This window comes from Myripristis murdjan, chromosome 19 (genome assembly GCF_902150065.1).
Source record: "Myripristis murdjan chromosome 19, fMyrMur1.1, whole genome shotgun sequence".
Lineage (NCBI taxonomy): Eukaryota > Metazoa > Chordata > Actinopteri > Holocentriformes > Holocentridae > Myripristis > Myripristis murdjan.
The window spans coordinates 6,889,336-6,897,500 of NC_043998.1; positions in this window are offsets into that span (position 1 = coordinate 6,889,336).

Here is an 8,165-nt window from a genome sequence, read left to right on the forward strand (position 1 = left end):
AAAATCCCCAGCAAAATGCAACAACTGTTGAGCAAACAAGGTGGAGAGATACAGATTGCTCTGTCATGAATGGTTGATTCTTTTGACTCAGAGGACAAAATATTGATATGATTTGACATGTGTTGATTGTGTCTTTAGGGAAAAGGCAGTAGATTTGAGAGGAAGATTAATTCTGCGGATGTTATGTATGTGTGTGTGAGAGAGAAAGAGAGGGAGAGAGAGAGATTTAGAGGCCTGAGCAAGAGCAATATAATCAGCAAACACTTTGCAGCTCTTACTTTTCTGTCTTTTTCCCTTGTCTCGCTCCACATCTTGCCCAGATAGACACATATACAACTCCTCCACACCATAACACACGCGTGTGCACCACCCCGCAACACACACACAGACATACACAATCACACACTGCAGGATTTCATCTCTGCGTAGCTCTCTCTTGCCTCAGCTGCCTCCGAGAATGATTTCATTGGGATGACAAGTGTGCCTCTCCCTCCATATTTCTGCCACCCAGGCCCCTCGCCCGGATCCAAAGGCAGTCTGCACTAATATAGGGCCTTTTTGCCTCTTCCCTCCTTCCATCTCCTTTGACCCAATCTGATTTTAGCTGTGCTGAAAGTAGCGTTTTCTTCCTATCACAACATCACTAATGCTTCCTTTCCTTCCCCTCTCTCCCCTCTCCGTCTCACTCCATCTCTCCCCTCTTTCCTCTCTGTCCACTAAGCAGAAAATGGGTCCGAGCGCAATCGCGGGCTATTATCTCTTTGAGCTATCTATCTTGATAATTGACTAGTGGGGGTAAATGTGGTGGTGATTGGCGTGACGCTAATACATTCTGCCAATTTGACACACTCATAATCCACTGGGTCCGCATCCCCCCTCGGCCATCACGGGGAGGCATGAGATTTGACGTGTTCGGGCGCTGTAGCATCATGGATCCACACAGTAGTTTGTTGATGGGGAGAAACACTCGGTCTAAATAAGGAAGCAGAGTGTTTGAGTGGGCATGTAGGAGGAGGAAATTATTCTAAAGAGGCACAGCGCACATTATGGAAACAGACATGCATGCGCCGCACACACACACACTCATATACACACCCACACAGAGCAGCGACATTACAGTATCAACACGATTGGATACTGCTGTCACAGTCTGGATGTGCAAACCTCACTGGAGGAAATGAACACTTCTTAACATCACATTCAATTTGTTCTGTATGCCGCTGATTTCTCTTCTCGACATAGGTAGCGTGCGGCAGCAAATAACGGTGAGTGATGTGAATAGGTGTCATATATCTGGAGCGGAACGTGTTAAGATGCCTGAATGATGACATGGCGGCATTGCAGTGATGCCACTTTAAAAAAAAAAAAAAAAAATCATTTGCTATTTCATTGCAGCAATGTCAGAAAAACATAAACAAAAAACAAGAATTAGATTTTTTTTTTTACTATATGGAAGAAAAAAGCATCAACTAATACATAAAAAAATAAAAGCACTTGAGGACATAATTTATATTATTAACAGCACTGCAAGACATTACGAGGTAAGAGACATTGTGAATACACATGAAAGCATTATTTTGATCATAAATGCTGTTTGATTTAATACACAGTTTGCAAAAACTTAATGGGGAAATAAATATTAGAAAATACATATAATTTATATTAATAGCAACACCCTAAGGTATTATAACATAACAAACGCTCTATGAAAGCATCCTTTTCATCAGAAATGCCATTATTTGATTAATACACACAACATGCAAAAACTCTACGGGGTAGATTACTTTCTGGGGCAACTTAAAGCTTATCGCAGTCTCATTCCACATGCACCGCACTGCATGTTATAATACAATGCGAGACATCTTTAGATGAGATAAAGGATAATGTGACTCACTAACAGTATTTGCATAGTGCATGGAGAATGAAGTGCAACCACAAAAAAAAAAAAAAAAAAAAAAAAAATGAATACACAAAACTTCAAACACTGATGTAGCCACTGCACAAACAAGCCAGGAATAAAAACACTGTGTTAGCGCGCAGATGACACCAAGGTGTTTATCAGCTCCCGAGTGCTTGTGTAAACAACAAACATGCATGTCTAAGTAACAGTGCTGGAGTGGCTGTCTAATCACACACCAGAGTCACTGCGGCACAAACAAGTGCGGACGCGGTGGCATACTGGAAAACGCTTTGGTGGGGAAAAGAAGGGAAAGACATGATAGAGTTGTAGCAGTCATTAAGGGCACGGCTGCTCTCTGCATCCTGCCTTATCTGCTGCAAGGTGGAGGCATGGGGAGGGTAATTCTGCTGGAGGCTCTTGTGCAAAGCTGAGATACAGAGCGAGAGAGAGAGAGGGTGAGAGAGTAGAGAGAGAGAGAGAGAGCTGGTTCATTTGCAGCTTGTCCCAATAGACTGTGGAAAGGATTATACTCAGAGAGAGAGAGAGAGAGAGAGAGAGAGAGAGAGAGAGAGAGAGGGAGGCACACACGCTGTCTTAGCACACACTGAGTACCCTGCCTCCAATCTTCAACACTGCACTGTGCACTCTTCCTGTCTCAACAGCACTCAGCACTCTCTCTCTTTCTCCCTCACACACACACACACACACACATACACACACAGAGAGAGACACGTGCACACACACACACACACACACACACACACACATACACACACCAGAGCCATGTAGCGCCTCGGCATGAGGGGAACCAACCTGCACAGGACCATAGCCAGGTATGCTCCATTCATTTCTGCTCAGCTGACACATTATGCACCAGCGGATTTTTGGATCGTCGCTGTAGTGATCCAGCCACCGAGAGTCATTCTCTGCAGAACCCTCTTGCAGGCTGCATGCACCAAGATTATCCGGCTTCTTTTGCATAGCCCCAAGAGAACCTAAAAAAAAAAAAGGAGAGCGAAGGGGGGAATGGAAGAGGAAGAGAGCCGCTAGAATAGAGGCAGAGGAGAGAAGAGGAGATGGAGGGAGTGAAAAGCAGTGTTTTGTCATCTGGGGGCTAGAAAAGTATGCGGCAGGCAGGCAGGCAGCTAACCTGGGTTGACCTTCATGTGGAAATGAGTGCTACTAGTTGGAGCCCGTGTTCTACAGTATGTGGGACACCGGCCACAAAGACTTTACCCTTATCAACACCTCTTCTTAAAAGGCACACTTAGCCCCTCTCTCTCTCTCTCTCTCTCTCTCCCTCTTTCTCTCCAGGGCCATATTAATATTTGTACATGCTGAGACTTGCCGATGGGACATGTGGCAGTTGATTGAAATGCAAATTTAAGTGGACATGCAAATGCCTTATTCATTCTTGTGCAATTAATTTGTATTTGTCACAGAATCAGCGTGTGTGCAGGGGGTTCTGAGGGAGGGAAAATGATAATGTGGAAGAAGCCGTGCCTGAGAGCACTGTCAGGATGATCTCTCATGGTAGCACATTTGCTTTCAGTGCTCTTTCAGGCTTTCCTTTCCATTGCTTATATCTAAAAGAATAGGATTCTTTTTTTTTTTTTTTTCGGAAGGGGGATGTGTAAAGTTTATATACCAGAGCCTGTGAGAACATCGTTGTCTCCCAATCAATTTCAAGCTTTTGAAGTTCATGTATGTTTTTTTTTTCCTGGAGAGTCTAGCAACTCAGAATCTAGGACTTCAGAATTCACTTTGATGCTGGTTTGATATCACTTTGTAAATCTCTAGACAGTGGGGCCCTTCTCTTTTCTGGAGAAATGCATAGGAATGAAGTTGTCCTGCCACGGAGTGAAACAGCGGCACAGAGCTGAAGTTGAATCTGACACACTGCAGAGGTTTTCGTGTGATTTCTTTAATTTTGCATTTACCACAGAATCACGCCCGCCTGACAAACTGTCTCAAGATCAGACGCAATTTCTGGCTTTTTGATGGAGTCTAACCGATTTCTTTAGAAAAGGCAAATTTCTTTTCATTTTGGTGTTTATTATAATTCAGTCACTGCCCTGCTTGATCTTGCCAAAGATTTTCAGTGGATTGTTGTTCTCAGTGGTATCAAACCTCAGTGTTGCACTAAAGTTGAGTATTAACTTATAATTGCATCTGGAATTGTTTGTTGCAGACAAAGATATTGCAGGCAGTCACGATGGAATATTATCTAGTCCATCCGTCGGGTTGTGTATTATGGTAGATACAGCAGACAAAACATAAACAATCAAGTATGCTCGTCCAGTTGCTAAGAAACCAAGAGGTTTGTCATTCGGGATAATTTTTGTTCTTAATTTTTTTAAGATTCAGAATCATAATCATTTTTAATCAAGTGGTTTGACCAAAGGTGCAGGATATTGACAGTACATAATAAAACACCTTGTCCATGCACAGCAGGGCCTCATGTATAGTGCAGCACTGCAAAACACACTACGGACTACACCTGTCACCCCCATTAAACATTCAGTATTCTATAGGTATGTGCATTCAAGCATGACGTATGGTGTGGCTGCAGCTGCAGAGTGTAGTGAGTAACCAGCAAATGCGTTAGTCCAGTGTCCAGTTTGTTGTATTCGGTAACCATGGATACAGCCAGGGAAGACGGGATGGAGGGAGCTAGACAAAATGAAACATGAGCCAGACTCAAACCCACACTGCTGCAAGAACATGACCCGCTGAGCCGCCAGGGCACGCCCCCCTGTTAAGTGTATCGTGATTGTGACCTACAACAGACAGCAGTATCAGCTCTGGCTCCCAGCCCACTGAGCTGTCAGCCTCACATGCCAAGGGCTAAGAGGAGACAGGGGACATGGACAGTAAGGGAGAGATCAGGGATAACCAGCACAGACAGAGGTAGACTGGGGGCTGTCTGAGTCTGGCTCGATTAGCGATGCCGGAATGAGCGAGCGAGGCACTGAACTGAAATCATTCTATGGGTTGCAAGATGGGAAAAGGGGAAAGAGGTCGGTGCATTTTCCATATGCAGCAATGCAAAGGTTTCACCTCATGTTGATGCTGAACAAAGCACTTACTGTGGCATGGGCAGATTTACGGAAATTGTTCTATTGTACCAGATTAACGGTGATATTACACATCCACTGAGGCACAGTGCGCATGTTTGAATTTATTCCCTTGCATTATGAGTGGTTTGAAAGATTAAAGATTCCATTAAAAAAAAAAAAAAAAAAAAAAACAGGTAAAAGAAGATTCCCGGTAAGTCTTAGAATGAGCTTTTGAATGTGAGGGTTCATAGTTATTTTTGGATTTGTGTATAATTTGTGTAAGCAGCTGGCGCATATGGTGGTGGGATTTATTTATCAGCAAGACAACTGTGAGCTTTGAATTTCTGAAATATGTATGCGCTGGCTTATAAACACACACACACACACACACACAGACGGACACACAAAAACTCACTTACACTTTGAAACTGCCTCCTCAGCTGAGTGGATTTCCCACTTGCTTCCCTTTTCCTCAGAGCACATCAGTCTTGTTAATTGTCTGGCCCACTCCTTTTTGCCACACTGGCTGACTTATGGCCATTGTTGAATATTTATGTAACGTGTTGCCAGTTCAGAATTGGCTGGCGCGCAGATTATCGCAGCTCATCATTTGCAGGCAAAGCATATTTGAGATGATGTGCGCGCAAAATGACCAGTTTCAGTGGACTGTTTTAATTGCCAATACAAGTGTTTTCGGGCCATGAGAAATTCACACCAGATACAGCGCTCCCTCAATCACTGCAAGCTCTGATAAGTCACATTTGAAGTGTTTTTTCAGATGATAGAATTTAAATGAGTGTACATTGCCGCAGCCCGTGCACTCAAGTTAATGAGTAGTTTGTGTAATGTTGAGTTACCTTGCCCGTTTCCACGTGCACTCAGCTTGGTAAGTCCTATCAAACAAAATTCCTTTCAGCTTTATGTATAATTTTAACCGCGTGCACCCCTGTTCTCTCAGTGCTCTCCTCCTCGCAGATAAGACCACTCTATTCCATTTCAAAGCCTCCCTGCAGAAAGAACCGCTAAGTTGGCATGCCAAGTTTTGCCTGAAAACAGACCATCAAGGATACAGTATTCTCCACTCTCAGGGCTTCTGATTTTTTTTTTTCTTTTTGATGAAAAAAACCTGAATATAACAAAAAAACAAAAACAAAACAAATCTGTATTTAATCATATTTCAGCTCCTCTTATTTGTAACCACAATTTGGCTTCATTTATTGATATTTATATACAGAAAAAAAAAAAATTATAAAAGATGCCTAAGTTCTGTGCCAGCACTTATTTTATAAATGAATCATGCTTGTCAGATTTCAAAGACTCAGAGTTGTCCTAGTTGCGGCTAAAATGTTTTGCGTTGCATATATTAACACTGAAGAGCTTCCTTCCAAAATGAAATATCCACCCTTTGAAAAATGTGACAGCTACTCTGATAAAATGACTGCATGCATGAAAGTAAATGTCATCATGGGAGTGTAAAATATTTAGCCCTTTCAATACCATTGCCTACAACATAGCAAGTCAAAAATGAGACATTTTCAAAATAAAGCAATGCAGGGTGTTGCTTTACGTAAAAGACACATTTTTCAATAAATAGTTTGACAATAATATACTTTGACGTCAGATGTTTCTCAGAAGACGTTGCTGTGTCTGTCCAGGCTCTCATATTGACAGTACAGTGTAGGCAGCAGAAAGCAGGGGCAGCAGTCACACAGTGAGCTGGCCGGCTCCCAGAAACACTGAGACACTGATTAGTGGCCACTAATAGATCTCGATCCCTGACTCATCCTGTCCCACTGTTCACTCAATGACACCAATTACTCACCCTCAGGACGTGGCCTGGGCCAAGATGAGCCAAAAATATCCCTTTCTAATTAAGAGGGCTTCCTCGCGGAGTTTGGATCAAAGTCTGGCCCCAGAGCAGGTTCTGGTCCTGTCGTTGGGTGACAAGTGGGCAACGGGGAAGCCTGAGTAAAGTGTGGGTGCTGCCTGAGTGTGGGGGCAGTCTAAGAACTGTACTTGAGCACAGTTTTGAGGCACTGGCACTTATTTGAGTTTTTCCATCTGAGACTCTAAACTTTTACTGCACCAAGTCTCAGAGGGGAATATTGCACTTTTTACTGCAGCACCTTTAATCTGACAGTTGCAGTTACTAGTAAAATTTACATTCAAAACATAAAATCTGATGCAAAAACAGTAATTTGGCGCACACTAGGGTATTAGGATGGGCTCTGTTTTATTCATGAACTACATTAGAACCTCAAGGAGCAAACTGCATATTTCACATTTTGCTTCATTTAAAGGAACACCTGATGGCTGTTAGGCATTCAGCAAATCTGACGAAGCATCATGTGAAATGCGGAGTTCTTTCCTTGTGGTTTTCATGTAATTATTATTCTCTCTCTCTTATTCTCTTGTATACCAACTTTCGATGTGCAACTTTGATTTTGGCAAATTTAGTGCTTATGGACATGCACAAAATACAAAAAAAGTGTGTGTTGTTGAGGAGAAGTGGGGTTTCTAAATGATCTGATTTACCGATTTTTTGCGATTGCAGTTTAAGTGTGATTATGGCTAAACGCTCAGAAGAGGGAGTGTTATGAGTTGTTTTGGTAGTACTGGAGTTTTTCCCCACAAGAATCACCTTGCTCGTTAGGAGCAAGTGGATGCACCTGTGGTGTCCACTCCCAGCTGAAGGTCTGATTAATCAGCGGGGCTGGGCGGATATATAAGGAGCAGTTGCTGCTCAGTTCAGATGGGTTGTGAGTGTGTGTGAGAGTCAACACCCTCAGTTGGCTTTCTTGGTATTTAGTGAGGATAAACTGACTTTGTGTGCTGTGTGGGGTTTTGTGTTTTGGCCTTCCCCTGGTCCACTGATTTCCACTCTTTTCTTTTACTGTTTTTTTTTTTTTTTTTTGTTGTTCTATCATTTTGATAGATTTAGTGGGTGGCAGGAAGCAGTAAAATTCCCCTGCCACCTTTTAGAACCCAAGACCCAGTTTTGTTTTTCATGCAGTTTGTTAGTTTCCCCTTTAGCAACCTTTGTTTCTCCAGTTTGTGTTCTACTTGGGAGGGGAAACGTAACAGGAGCTAGAGAGCAGGTCCCCTCTCACTGACAAAGAGACACACACGGCTCTTCATCTCTCCTTATCTGTCTTAAGGGCCACTAGCACTGCTGCCAATACATCCCAGCCATCTAGCAATGCCTT